This window comes from Hibiscus syriacus, unplaced genomic scaffold (genome assembly GCF_006381635.1).
Source record: "Hibiscus syriacus cultivar Baekdansim isolate YM2019G1 unplaced genomic scaffold, ASM638163v2 tig00110940_pilon, whole genome shotgun sequence".
Lineage (NCBI taxonomy): Eukaryota > Viridiplantae > Streptophyta > Magnoliopsida > Malvales > Malvaceae > Hibiscus > Hibiscus syriacus.
Window position 1 is genome coordinate 544,759 of NW_024062923.1, and position 16,014 is coordinate 560,772.

The following is a 16,014-nucleotide window of genomic DNA, read 5'->3' on the forward strand; positions in this document are numbered from 1 at the left end:
GAAGAGCCCTATGCAAGTAATTTCACTTGTCTTCAACTTGGTCTCGCTCTGCTTCTCTCTTCCTCCTAAAACAGGCAAAACCCTAGCAGCAATGGCATCCATGCTAGTAATTTCACTTGTCTTCACTCATTTTCTTAGTGTATTGAATTTCTTTTTGAAATGCTACTCAACCTCCTTTTCCTTCTCATTTCAGCAACCTCAAATCATTCTTTTGAAAGAAGGGACGGACACTTCCCAGGGGAAGGCGCAGCTAGTCAGCAACATAAACGCTTGCACAGCCGTGGCTGATGTGGTTAGAACGACTCTGGGTCCCAGGGGCATGGACAATCTCATCCACGATGACAAAGGAAATGTCACCATTTCCAACGATGGCGCCACCATCATGAAGCTTCTGGATATTGTCCATCCTGCCGCCAAGATCCTCGTCGATATCGCCAAGTCTCAGGACTCCGAGGTCAATCTCACTATTCCCTTTCTTTTACTCTTTTTTTATGTTGTAGATTCCGAATCGTTTTCTCTGGTTTTAGTTCAAATGTAGTTTAAATAGTTGCTTGGACATTGGGTTTTCATTACTAAGCTGATAGTTCGATTTCGAATTGGTTTTTGTTCAGCGTCATGAATCTGCTTAAAGGTATTGATGTTATCGAGATCCACTATTTTTGTGCTATTTAGATGATTTAAGGAACTTTGTTCTAGTGTCTTGCAGGTTGGTGATGGTACTACAACTGTTGTATTGCTAGCTGGAGAATTTTTAAAAGAGGCCAAGCCTTTTGTTGAGGATGGAGTCCACCCTCAAAATCTTATTCACAGTTATCGAACTGCTTGCAATTTGGTGAGTTTGCGTTTTTAGCCACCTATAATGGTTTGGATGTTGAAGTTGTTTTTATGTGTCTATTTATGCTGATTGTTTTACCTAATGGACAGGCAATTGAGAAGATCAAAGAACTAGCTGTTAGTATAGAGGGGAAGAGTCTGGAAGAGAAGAAAAGCTTATTAGCTAAATGTGCTGCAACAACACTTTCTTCAAAACTCATTGGTGGAGAAAAAGAGTTTTTTGCATCAATGGTTGTAGATGCTGTTGTAGCAATTGGAAATGAAGATAGGTTAAATATGATTGGAATTAAGAAGGTAACCTTCTGTTTCATGCCTCATTTTCGACCCTTTTTTCCTTTTTTTTCGTGATATTTATACTTGGCTCTTTTGAAATGATGCCCTATCATGGGAAATGATATTTTGGATCCAATGTATCTTATATCACACTATCTTACTTCCTACCTTTAGTAAATGAGGCGTGCATCTATTTGACTGGTTTTTATAAGGTTTAAAATATGGGTTTAGGTTTTATATTTCTTGTATCATATATTACTGTCACATCAAAAATTAATTATTATTATTTTTTCTTTTCAAGGTTCCTGGTGGTAATATGAGGGACTCCTTTTTGGTCAATGGTGTTGCTTTTAAAAAGACATTTTCATATGCTGGTTTTGAACAGCAGCCAAAGAAGTTTTTGAATCCCAAAATACTTCTGTTAAACATTGAGTTGGAACTGAAATCCGAGAAAGAAAATGCTGAGATTAGGTAGTTGTTTTTGCTATCTTTGATTTGAATTATATTTTCACGTCAGTATTGACTCTACTTTGTTTTATATGCTAGACTTTCCGATCCATCACAATATCAATCAATTGTTGATGCGGAATGGAATATCATTTATGACAAGTTGGATAAATGTGTGAAAAGTGGTGCAAAAGTTGTTCTTTCAAGGTTGGCTATTGGTGATTTAGCAACACAGGTGAGATTTTCCTTGATTGTAAACACTGCATTTGTCTTTCTTTAAGCATCTCTTTTTAACTATTCTTAACTAACACAATCTTATAAAGCATTTTCCTTTTGGGGTTATGTTCCGACTAAATTGAGTTAATACATATTTTTGGTTGTGAAAATAAGTTTTATCTGGTGACTATGAAAGACCTATGGCCTTCACTCTGGCTACTTTGTTACCTGCTTGTATGAGTTCTTTCGTTGGGCCTTGTAAAAGGGATAATGTAGCCATATGCATGTTCTTATTTGAAACTACATAATTCCAACATATCTATTTCTTTCCAGCTCCTATGTTCTCTCCATTGATAGTTTTGCTTTTGCGTGGAACTTTGAGGAGTGATGTTTGTCAATAACTATTACTTCTTGTTATTCTCAAGTTTTATTGACCTGAATGCTGGTTGGCAGTATTTTGCAGACAGATATATTTTCTGTGCTGGTCGTGTAGCTGAGGAAGATCTTCACCGGGTGGCTGCTGCAACTGGTGGAACCATACAAACATCTGTTAACAACATAATTGACGAGGTTTATATATACTTATGGAAATGCAGCCAACTGCCCTCCTCCCCTCGGTGTAACCTTTCCAACTTTTCAGTGATTATTGGACCTTTTGAATTTAAATTTCTTCTTTGTTGTTTTAAAGGTTCTGGGAACATGTGAGGTTTTCGAGGAAAAGCAGGTTGGAAATGAAAGGTTTAATATATTCAGCGGTTGCCCATCAGGACGGACAGCTACCATAGTTCTACGTGGTGGAGCTGATCAGGTTTTTATATTTTTACTAGCGACATTTATTAACGTTATTACTTTTTCACATTGATGCTAGAGATTATACGCATTATTATTTTCAGTTCATTGAAGAAGCTGAGAGGAGCTTACATGATGCAATTATGATTGTTAGAAGAGCTTTGAAGAACTCTACTGTAGTTGCTGGAGGTGGTGCAATTGATGTATATATTTACAATAACTAGTGAATTTTTAAGCATATTCAAAGGCAATTTTTTATCTCCATATGTTGAAGTTTAAACTTGCCTGTGCTGGCAGATGGAGATTAGTCGATACTTGAGGCAGCATGCACGCACAATAGCTGGGAAATCTCAACTCTTATGCAAAAGCACTTGAGGTAGGCGTTTCTTATCTTTCTTGTCTTCCCGAATTAGCCCAAATCGTCACCCATCTTCCTTAGGAGATAGATTCTTGCGAGGCTGGTTCTTGGTCCCTAGAACTTGTGAATTTCACTTACTCAGTTTTTGCCTAGGCTTTGGCTTCTTCTATACTGGAAAGAAAAAAAAGGGTTGTTTTTGAATTTTCTTTACACAAAATAAGTCATTACCTGTCATGCATATACACATGTAGACATGCCACAACATTAATTTTATGCTAAAATCTCGCTTCTTGATTTTGCTGAACCTTTTGAATTGTCATTATATTTTTCTTGAATATGGATGCACAAATTTGAATTTATTTTCTTGTCAAAGGGAGCCTGTCGTGTAAATTATTACCAGAAAAGTGTATTTGATACATCTGTTGGAAGATTTTATATATACAGTTTATTGTCTTTTCTTGTGTATGCTTTTATTTGGAGACCAGTAAATAATGCTGCTGTAGTATGAAAACAATTTTTATCACGAGAACAATACATTTGGGTAGGATGTTACTTTGCCTTCTATCAAGATGAAACTTCTGCGGCAAATATTTGACATCCTGATGTTTCTTCTCATCTTCAGGTTATCCCACGACAGCTTTGTGACAATGCTGGTTTTGATGCCACTGATGTGTTGAACAAATTAAGGCAGAAGCACGCACTTGCATCTGGTTTCATTCTTTTCAATTTTTCTTTTTCTAATCTCTTAATCATTTTTTCGTATTGATATCAGTGAAAGATTCTCCTTTAATTTTTTGAGGTTCTGGGCAGGTGAGGGTGCACCTTATGGAGTGGACATCAACACTGGTGGAATAGCAGATTCATTTGCAAACTTTGTGTGGGAGCCATCAGTTGTAAAGGTGGTTGATCAATTTCCAACTAACAATTGGTTATATAATTCTCTACATTTTAGTTTGGTGTTAATCTTAACTTCATAAATTGTGCCTCTGGCATCTAAAATGCTTGTTGACAGATCAATGCCATCAATGCTGCAACTGAGGCTGTATGTCTTATTCTAAGCGTAGACGAAACTGTTAAGAATCCCAAGGTAATGCATTGGTCCCTGTCTAGAAGTACATGCATGCTTTTTTATATTCTGTGTTTTGTCATTTGCTCTTTTATGTGTCATCCTTATATCTCTATATTGCTCAATGATTTGTGTATGTAAATGCTCCAAAATTTCAGAGTTCGGAGTCTTATTGATAATCATAATCATTGTTGTCATGGTGTATGTTGTAATGCTAGACAACAAAAGTTTCTCGGGAAATATCAATGACTTATTGAAGCTCATCCTTGGCCTTAAAATTTGTAGCAAAACCTTTTTGTGGTTGATTCTTCTTGAGGAATGGTGCATTCTTGAAAGCCATGTACAATCACACTAAATCAATATATATTTCAAGTAGTGAACTAGTGTGACTTGCTTATACTAACGAAAAAGTTCACTATAATAAAAAAATAGATGAAAATACATTTAAATTTTTGGTTCTGAAGTCTGGTTGTTTTCTGCTAAAAAATAGAGTAGAAAAGTGCAAATGAGAGTTATTTTATTTATCTAGTTATTTTCTTTTTTGATCATCTGAAAATGTCCTTAATGAAGTCTTAATACAATTAAAAGTATGGGTACAGAAACTGTCAACAAATGTTGGAAGAGGAGAACTTAAGCCCTTCATTAATGAAAAGCAACTGAGATTGGAAGCCTGCTTTAATGAGTACCTTTAGTAGTATCAGTCTAGGAGACTGAGACTTCTAACCACATTGCTTTGTTCTTGCTGGCTATTGATGCCACAAATTCTACCTTAGTTAACCTATCTACCTACTTTAGTTGTATGACCTACATTATGTCCATATTTGTGGAAACTATTTGTCGGCCTTGATGTGTTCTCATGCATTTGACGTGCCGTAAAGCTCCTTAATCGCTTTCACGTGTTCAATTTTGCAGTCGGGGAGTGCACAAGGAGAGGCTGCTGCAAGTGCCATGGGTGGTAGAGGGCGCGGGGTTGGTTTCCCTGGCCGGGGGCGAGGAATGAGGAGGCGATAGAGATTACCCCCTTTTGTTTTTGTTATCGAATTCTGTTTATGGTTTAAGTTAATATTGCTTTTTGTTATTTCCTTTGCATTCAGTGTTTGGGGCGTGGCATCATTTGCGATGGAATGTTTAGCTTCTTTGTGAAGCGTGGCTGCTGCTGCTGCTGCTATGGTTTGAAGTAGAAAATGGAAGTCCTTTATTATATTTTTCAAAGGATTTTTTGAGGACATGAAGTAAAATCTAAATCCCATTCCTTTGTGATGATGTTGAAATTGTAGACTTGTGGATGATTATTTCGAGGACGATCGTCTAATATTACAATCTGAAACCCTGATCTCTGATCTTATTTAAAAGATATAAGGTCTAATTTTATTAGATTAAGTAATCATCGATATTTTATTATCAAATAATTTATCTTTGTTTGCATTTAATTTTAAATAAAATATCAAATATATTTTAAAATTAAATGTCACACTTAATTTTTTAATATCTAATTTTTATTTTATTAAATAATATTTAAATTTGTATTTTTTATTATATATATTAAATAAAACAGTTTTAATATAGTAATATATATTTAGTCAAACTTAAGCACCGAAACGAGTTTCACTTAATCACAACGACCCAACTAAAAAAGTGAATTTAGTGAACAACGGTCAAGTTGGAGTAAGCATAAAGATCAAAGTAAGTCCACCACGAAAATGGATGGAATTTCACAAGACGATGAGAAACCATTGACTGCAAAAACCATAAAATTTCAAAGAGAAAAAGAGACAGAAAATGAATGCCCATTGCCGCAAGCTACGCTTGACCTGCGCTACTGGACTTCTCTTCCTCCTCCGTTATGAGTTTATAAATAGCAATCACGAAAGCTGAGGAGATCCCATCACATTGCATTCTGAAACCAAATTCATAATGGAAAACAGAAAGGGAAAGAGAGCATCACTTCCCATCACCAACCTCGTTCTATTTCTCATCATTTCTCTTGCAGTGCTCCCCGAGATCACCGTTGCAAGGTATCACCATCATCCATCCCTTCCAACACCATCGCCCCCTCCTTCGGCTCCACCAAAGAAACCCAAGGCTGAGACATACGAAGGAGAAGGCATGTATTATCTGCCTCCTGATCGCGTCTAGAAAATCCCCATCCTGCATGCTACTGGTTTGTGTCTTCCATATTAGGACCTTTACTTATATCTTCAGTTGTATACGCAGTAACAACAAATCTTTCTGTTTCTCTGGTGCAGGCCAATATAGTAAGCCTCATCAAAAAAAACTAAAGCATGCCGTCTCGGCCTTTCTAAGCATAAAATGGTTAATACCGTTGCTTAGACACGTTTTTACTTGCAACTCGGCATATGTTTAGGGTTTAGTGTGGGAGTTTGAATTTATAGTATGGGCATGTATTATATATACCCGCGCTGAAGTAGCGGTTTAGTGGTTTTCGTAATAAAATGTGTTTGAAAAGAGACTGTTCATACGAATGATGTTGAAATTATATGATGTTTGTCAACATTGCAGTACATAAATTAAAGTCGATTTAATCAAAGAAATTTGGATGCAACTTTAAAAAATCCGACGAGACCAAGAAACTTACCACTTTCCATTGATTGCAGAAACAACACACAATCCACTTTGAAAAGGCAGGAAATGAATGCCCGCACACACATAGATTAATATGTAATTCCACGTATGAAATTGAAGTAATAGAATAAATAATATTTGCCAAATAAATATATCATATCAGACAAAACAAAATATGCAAATACCTTATTGGAAAAAAAAAACGTCAAACTTACATATAAAATGATATTAAACCTTCCTGCAAACTATGTTAAAGTCATTGATGAATTCTGTCTTTCTTATTCCCTTTTGAAGAAAGAAAATCCAAAGCTCGCCATTCATTTTGATGGATATCAATCAAACAAAGCTCCTTCCAGACCATACATGGAACGTTGAAATGTACAAGGAAGATAATATCCTCCACGACCAAGACCCTTTGCATCCAATTTGGCCAAGCTACCCACTCCAAACGCCACCCTCGGCAGCAATATCCGCCGTTTACACTCCTCCACACCCAACCGGCTACCTTGTTGAAGATCACGAAGAAGAGCCGGAAGAAGAAGAAGAAGAGTTAAGCGCCATGAAAGAAATGATGTACAAGATGGCCGCGATGCAGCCGGTGGAAATAGATCCCACCACCATCCGAAAGCCCATGAGACGTAATGTGAGATCAGCGACGAGCCGCAGAGCGTGGCGGCGAGGCACAGGCGACAGAGGATAAGCGAGAAGATGAGAATTCTACAAAGGCTTGTCCCCGGAGGCACCAAGATGGACACTGCTTCGATGCTCGACGAAGCTGTCCGTTATGTCAAGTTCTTGAAGAGGCAGATTCGGGTTTTACGACGAAAGCAATGGCAATCACCGTGCACGACTCAGCCAGGCCCGGGATTTACTTTAGCCGGTGCCGGAGAAAACACCTTGTTCTTTAATCATCAGGTACTTACCGATTAGTTTATATCTATAATTCTATATCAACATGTAATTATTGTTGTATTACGGATATTAGTTTCACATTGTCAAAAGAAGTATTAGTTGAATGGAAGTGAGGAAAAACCATAACTGTTAGCTGGAGTTACGTAAAGGGCACATATAAAAAAGGTTTTTTCTTGGGTCTAAAATGGCCGGAAAGTTTGTTTCCCCTAGTCTCGCACACTTACGTCAGGAATTAATTAGAATCGTTGTCTTTTCTCTTTTCACCAACTGAAATACTATAAATTTTTCTCTTTGGCTGTTTTGAGATACCAGCACATGTATGCAAAATATAATATTAAATACTCCATATATGGGAAAGCCAGTAGAAAGGATAGACCAGTTTCTTGCTTGATGACAAGACAGTATGAGCAATGCATTAATTCTGAGTCGAGAGAAAGGGTTTACCTAAGTGAGGGGTTGTTCAAGATACATGCGTGATTTGCATTGAATTTTCCAGAAGGACGCAATGAGCCCATGATATGGTGCATCATTTAATATAATAATATAATGAGTTAACTAGAGGTTTAACGCTCTAACAATCATTTTTATGTAATAGATATTTTTTAATTAATTCACAATGCGTACATATCCTACAAATGTAATTGTTAGAACTTAGAATCGCTAGGAAAAATAATATTACTTTTTTACCACGAGACCATTTAATGAATTTAAATATTCACTATTAACATTTAATAATTAAATAAAATTATATATTTGATATTCGTTACATAGATTTATTTTAACTATTGAGCTAGGGGTGAGCATTCAATCGAGTCGAGTCGAGTAAATTTTTTTGAGTTATTTGAGTTGACGAGTCCTATTTTATAACTCGAACTTGATTTGAAATTTTTTCGAGTCAGGTCGAGTTTTTGAGTTTCTGTTTAAATTTAATTGTAGATATTTATAATAGAGAAAATCGCCTCAGTGACCAAAAAAAAGTTATAATATACGATTTTAACCAATTTTTTTTGGATTTGCCAAAATGACCAACAAAATCGCAACGCGAAATAAAAATCGCAACGCGATCCCCAGAATCGCAAATCAGTTTCCAAAATCGCAACGCGATTCTTGAAAATCGCAATGCGATAGTCAAATTCGCATTGCGATTTTCCAAAATCGCAACGCGAATATGAAAATCGCAACGCGAACACATAAATCGCAACGTGTATCCGTAAATCGCAACGCGTATGGGTAAATCGCAACGCGTTTCCGTATATCGCACCGCGTATCCGTAAATCGCAACGATAATCCGTAAATCGCAACGAGAATCTGTAAATCGCAACGATAATCCATAAATCGCAACGAGAATCTGTAAATCACAACACTGAAATTTTGGGTATATAACACTGAAATCATAAACTAAATCCCTAAATCGCAACTCATTCCATCTCCATCTATCACTCTCTCCGGCGACATCCGTTCCTATATCCAACGACATCCTTCCCAATCCGGCAACAGGTTTTAGTTTCGCAGCTCGTCTGTTTAGTAAATTAATTTACAACCATGAAATCATCTAATGTTGATCATGTTTGGATAGATTTGTGTTTTGGAGGGTCATGGGATAATGTTCATGGTGTTTTACAATATATGCCTTTACCCATGAATCTTCAACTAAAATTGTCTTTACAAAAGTTAACTTATGAAACTCTAATGCTACGTGTTTCAAATAAATTGAATTTAGAGCCCCTAAGTGGATTTAGGCTATCTTATCAGAGAAATGGTAAAGTTTATTTGTTAACCGACAATGAAGATATTGAACGATTCATTGCTTACATTAGGGTTTCACAAGATGATGTTACATTGTATGTTGTTGAACCTAGAAGTAGTATTGTTGGGTCAGTAGCGGGTAGTAATCAACTAAGTTTTTCTCAAAACCCACAACCTTTCTCTAATCCAAATCCCAATCAACTTTCAGCACCAAATTCCGGTTTTCGTATTGACCAGTTAGACGATGATGAGCCAACAGAAAAAATTGTGAGTACTAGTCAGTATTCGAAATTTGGTCTTGGTCAATATCCGGACTTTGATATTGGTCAATACACGGATTTTGATGATGTTTCAGAAGAAGAAACAGACCATGCGTGTAATGATATTGATATTGGTCAATACCCGAATTTTGATGATGAAACAGCCGTTGCCGAAGAATGTAATGTTGATGATAATGAGGAGGAAATTACGACTGTGAATGAACATGTTGAACATCCATTCTGTAATTCATATAATCCTGAAGAAGAAAAAGAAGAAGAAAAAGTCCCTGAAGAAAAGAAAATGCCACGGGCGTATAACTGGAATATGCCAGAATTACTTCAGATACCGGAAGAAGAGTTGATAAAGAAAGCAGTTGATTGTTACACAAAAGTTTCGTATCAAGAAAGATGATTGTTTTGATACAAAGGAAGACTTGAAGATAGCTTTATATACGAAATGTGTGGAAGATGGCTATCAACTAAAAGTTAACAAATCAAGCAAAGATCGTTTCGAAACAAGGTGTATGATTGACAAAAACTGTACGTGGCGTATGATTGCAAAGAGAATAAAAGATTGCAAAATGTTTCAAGTTAGGACTTTTATTGATAACATACATGTTCAAGAACCCAAGTTTTTCCTCACCATAGACAGGCAAACAAAAAGGTGTTGGGTGGTTTTCTGGCTGAGTTAATGTTTTTGAATGGCATGGTATATCGGGGACATGAAATTATGACTGACATGAATGCTCGGTTCAAGATTAGTATATCATATTCTCAAGCTTGGAGAGCCAAATGTTATGCCTTGGAATTGTTGAGGGGGTCGCCAGAAGCATCGTTTGCCCAACTGCCGGCTTATTGTCACAATTTAAAGCTGAAAAATCCTGGGTCGGTAACTCATATCAAAACAGATAGAGATGGACGCTTTGAGTTGCTGTTTATCGCCATTGGTGCTACGGTTAGTAAATCAATATAATTTTGTTGACTCATTTTTGTTAGTTACATGCATTTCACATTTAAATGATTATATTTCTTGTGTATATTTTTTGTAGATTCGTTCGTTATTACTTGCATGCGCCCAGTTATTATAGTTGACGGAGCACATTTGAAAGGTCGATACCTTGGAGTAAACTTATTAGCAGTAGCCATGGATGCTAACAATGGGATATTGCCAATAGCTTACGGGGTTGGAAAATCTGAAACCTCTGATTCATGGACATGGTTTATGGGGCATCTTAGGGATTGCATAGGTCCTATTAGCAATCTGACAATCATATCCGATAGGGCAAACTCAATTGACAACGCTGTTAGAAGGTGTTTCCCAGATGCTTTTCATGGACTTTGTGGTGTTCATTTGTATAGAAATCTAAAATCAAGGTCTGCTGGTATAAAAAGCACAAATGGACATACTGGAAGGCTGTAAAAGCTTATCGGGAAGTGGATTTCAATAAGCATATAAATTGTTTAAGACGTGTTTTGCCTCAGTGTGCTCAAACACTAGAAGATGTCGGGTTTGAAAGATGGTCAAGAGTACATCAACTTGGAGCAAGATATGGTTTCATGACGTCTAATAGTGCAGAATCAATCAACGCTCTAAGTCGTCATTCCCGGAAATTACCCATTACTATGTTAATGGAGTTTTTTCGAGCCTCTATTCAACAGTGGTACTACAAGAAAAGAAACCATGCAGGTATTATTTCTTTGAATTCGTAACTTATCATTTTATATATTTTACTAAGTATTGTTTATTTAAATTTACAGGAACATTGGAACATCGTGTTACACCATGGACTGAAAAAAGATAACGAAACGTGTTGTGAAGTCAACGTCATGGAGAGTTGAACCATGTTCAAACACTTTGTTTCAAGTACTGGATAATAACTTAAATGGGCTAGTCGATCTAAATGCAAAGACGTGTAGTTGTATGAAATGGCAAACATCTGGTTATCCGTGTGGCCATGTTATAAAAGTTGCTCTTCATTTAAACCAAGATGATTCAAGCGCATACGCTATGGATTGCTACACTACAGAAGTTATCGACAGACTTATGCCGAGATTGTCTACCCTATTCCACATCCTTCTGAGTGGGACATACCAGATGACTTACAAACAATTTTGCCACCAGCCATGGACAGAAGGCTACCTGGCCGACCAAAAAGTCACGATCGTATACCGTCTAAGGGTGAAGAGAAGAAGAGATCGACATGTAGTCGGTGCAAGGAAAGTGGTCATACAAGGTTGACATGTGGATCACCAGTGCCATCAAAATCATCTTTTCCTCTACCAAAATATGGATCCTCATCAAAATCCAAAGCTCATATGGTGTCAAGCAAAAGGCAATCATCTTTAAAATCCCAATCACAATTGGCTTCACCTTTTGGGACTGTCAACTTAGGTGATTTTTAAATGCAAACGTTGTATTATGTGGATTTTATGTGTGAACTTTTAACATTTTCAGTTGAATTAATGACTCAGGCCAACCATTTTGACTTAACCAACTCTTGTTATTCAGTTGTTATCACTATTAGGCATGCATTTGACTATCGCAACACGGAAATTACAATCGCAACGCGAAATGAAAATCCCAACATGAAAATCGCAATGCGAAATGAAAATCGCAACGAGAGAATCGCAATGCGAAATGAAAATCGCAATACGAAATGAAAATCGCAATGCGAAATGAAAATCGCAACGAGAGAATCGCAATGCGAAATAAACGCATTGCGGTTCTCTCGTTGCGATTTTCATTTCCGCATTGCGATTTTCATTTCGCATTGCGATTCTCTCGTTGCGATTTTCATTTCGCATTGCGATTTTCATTTCGCATTGCGATAGTCATTTTTGCCTTCAACATAATGCAGATTGAAATCAACAAAATCAACCATTACATTTCAATCAATTAAACAAGCACAAATAAGAATTATGTTCGCATCAATTACACAAATCAACTTTTACAAATCATCTTTTACAAATCAATTAAACAATCAAAAAATAAGCAATAATTCTTATTTCCGATCATCTACTATTGAATCAACTTTTACAAATCAATTAAACAATCAAAAAACAATCAATTAAACTATTGAATCAACTTTTGCTGCTCGACATCATTTTCACGCAGTTCACTTCTGAGATTAACCTGCAGAAACCAAACATTTGTTCAAACAACACTTTCTACACATCTAAAACCTACAAACAGCAAATTATTGAATTCTAGGTACTTAACCAAACATTTTCAAACCAAAAGTATATAAACTTACCAATTGTTTATGGACATTTTTATAACGCGGATGCAGGTAGGCAGCGTCTCGTATATATCGATTTAGCCATATAATGCCGAAACCACAAGCCTACTGCAGCTTTATCTCTATCGGTGGGAGGTAGATACTTGATGCTTCCCGTCGTCAAACGCTCCAACGCCAAGCATACGAGAGGACCACAATCTCCTCTGGCTCCGCTCGTTTGTTGTGGCGCGGTCTCGTCTCTAATAACTGTAATATTGAGCTTCTTTGGCTTCTTGTTTCCAGAACGAGTCCAATAATTGATCGCATCCAAGAATTTAGCCAAATGAGAGCTCCATCCCTTAATAACATCTCTTAAATCAGCCAATGATATGTAATTTATCATGCTGTCATACACTATTGTCTTAAGGGATGGTAGCTGAAGCTCGACGAGAATCCAATGTTTACGTTCCAAAACAGGGATAAACACCTGCAATCATAAGTAATTGTTAAATTCATTTGCGCACTTATTTCATAAAACCTTTAAACTCAATCTAAAATAAATACTAACCTTATCGACCTCCCACCATGCAGGATAAAGTTTAGCTTGTCCATTGCCCAAATCAAATGATTCATCTCGTGCATTCTTCAAGTGAACGGCGTGAAAAGACGTCGGCATAATTGTATATCGTATATTTTTATTTTCTTAAGTTTTCTTATTATTAGAAGACGTGTCACCCACGCATCGATATGCTGTTTTACAAAAAAAGACATATATTTGTGACTTACATAAATTTAAAAAAAAAATTAATCAAATTGAAATATAAGAAAAATATAAGACTTACCCCCCATCGAAATAGCCATTGTCTTCGACCCCTAATAATACGCCCCACCAAGACCGATCAAGCAACAAATAGATATCATCGGTGAGCTTGCATATGTCAGTGAAACACCCTGGCTCTGCTCATGTAGATAAAAATCAACAGCGGTCTTAGCCCAAAGGGTGTTATCCAGAATTGTGTCCGGTAGTTGTTCCCTCTCCTCTTCAGATACCGTATGGTACTGGCCGGTAACTCATACGAGAGCCAACTTGAATCCATCATGTCCGGCACGTCAGAGGGTTTCTCAAGAAGCCTACATATGACGCCATGTGAATCGGGCTCTTGAATGGTGGGAGGGACCTCTTCAATGATGACAGTGGCCTCTTGAACGGTGGGAGGGGACTCTCGAGGAATGATAGGGGGGCCTCTTCAACGATAGGAGTGGACTCTTGAGGGATGACAGGCGAGTCGGGCTTCTTCTTGCGGTGTCTTCGCACTATTGGGTGTACGGAGACTTAATAGCACGTGCACGCTGTCTGATGCGTGAACTCGTCGTGCAAGCATAACCCGACGTAAAGCATCCACTCTATCGGGCCGCTAAATAATTAAATACAAAAATCAGTAAATAAACAGACATGATATTTAAACAGTGAAAACAAAGACAAATATGTTTCAAACTTGCATTGTATTCACCCAAGTCATTATTCTATCATAGTTCACAAAATGCATCAGATAACAAAGAAAAATATGTTTCAAACTAATACCCTGAAGTTAGTATTGTCTTTGTTTTGTCTATTGGTTGAAGTAATGCAATCCATTCAAGTTTCAATTTGCAGAAGAAGAAATAGTTTACTTTCGCAACACGAAACTTAAAATCGCAACGCGAAGCCAAAATCGCAACGCGAAATGAAAATCGCAACGACAGAATCGCAATGCGAAATGAAAATCGCAACGAAAGAATCGCAACGCGAAATGAAAATCGCAATGCGATTTTGGTTTCGCGTTGCGATCTTGTCGTTGCGATTTTGGTTTCGCGTTGCGATTCTGTCGTTGCGATTTTCATTTCGCGTTGCGATTTGGTTTCGCGTTGCGATTTTAAGTTTCGTGTTGCGAAAGTAAACTATTTCTTCTTCTGCAAATTGAAACTTGAATGGATTGCATTACTTCAACCAAAAGACAAAACAAAGACAAATACTATTTCACAGTGTTAAAGAATACACAGTTTAGCAGAATTGGCAGCAACCGAACAAATTTACTTTCAACCAAAAGACAAAACAAAGACAAATACTATTTCACAGTGTTAAAGAATACACAGTTTAGCAGAATTGGCAGCAACCGAACAAATTTACTTTCAACCAAAAGACAAAACAAAGACAAATACTATTCACAGTGTTAAAGAATACACAGTTTAGCAGAATTGGCAGCAACCGAACAAATTTACTTTCAACCAAAAGACAAAACAAAGACAAATACTATTTCACAGTGTTAAGAATACACAGTTTAGCAGAATTGGCAGCAACCGAATAAATTTACTAAGCAATCTAAGTGAAATGGCTAATCTAAGTGAATTACGAGTAAATTTATCATTAAGTTAAATATGGAAAATCTTAAACTTACCTCGTTGCGTAGAGTATGAACCTCATTCTGCAACGATACTATCATCTCACGTAGAGCGGCAACCTCACCACGTAAAGTTGACACCTCCACACGCCATGCACCATCGTTATCGCGTAGAGTACCGATCTCCTCACGCAAGGCATTGACCTCATCACGTAACTCCCTTGACTCATCCCGTTGAGGTGGAGGTGGAGAACAGGGAGATAGGAGTCGTGGCATCTTTGCCGGTCGCCTATCATGAGGTGATGGTGGAGAAGAGGCTCGATGATGTGACGGGATAGGTGATGGCTCTCGTTCTAGAGGTGTATAGTCGGGTCGATCGGGTGATGGCTCTAGGTGAGGTGATGGCTCTCGAATTGGAGGAAGTGGATGCTGCTCATCATCCGTGCCATCAAAAAACTCTGACTAGCTTGCCACCAATCAGTGGCATGCTCTTCCTCCGTGGGTGTCAGTCTTTGTAATGGAATGTTGGCCTCCTAAAATATAAAAACTCAAACAAAGTTAAACGTCTACTATTAATAACTTGTTTATATATATATGAAAGTATTTGTGTTAACTTACATTATTTATTGTCGCATATGGTATTAAGTCTTCCCAATCCAACAGAGTTTTCCTCTTCCAGGAAATAGCCCTGGGAATATCATTTGACGTTTTTATTACATATGTACGCATGCTGGGGAAAGCCTCGAATATCCAAATCTACAAACAATAATAACAAAATTAGTAATTGTTAAATAATTAATTATAATTTTAGAAACATTATATAGAAATTCTTACCTTAAAGGCCCAAACAAAGCCTGACAAAGTGTATTTGGACCCATCGCCCCGCAAACTTTTGCGGTCATCAAAGGTAGACGACAACTTAGTCCAGGTAGCT

General features: G+C 37.2%; 2 pseudogenes; both read left to right on the top strand.

The window, feature by feature from the left end:
- The first annotated feature begins 4 nt into the window (after positions 1–4).
- LOC120147394 lies at positions 5–5,009 on the top strand (annotated as a pseudogene).
- A 1,882-nt stretch (positions 5,010–6,891) lies between these two features.
- On the top strand, positions 6,892–7,496 carry LOC120147465 (annotated as a pseudogene).
- The last annotated feature ends 8,518 nt before the right edge of the window (positions 7,497–16,014 follow it).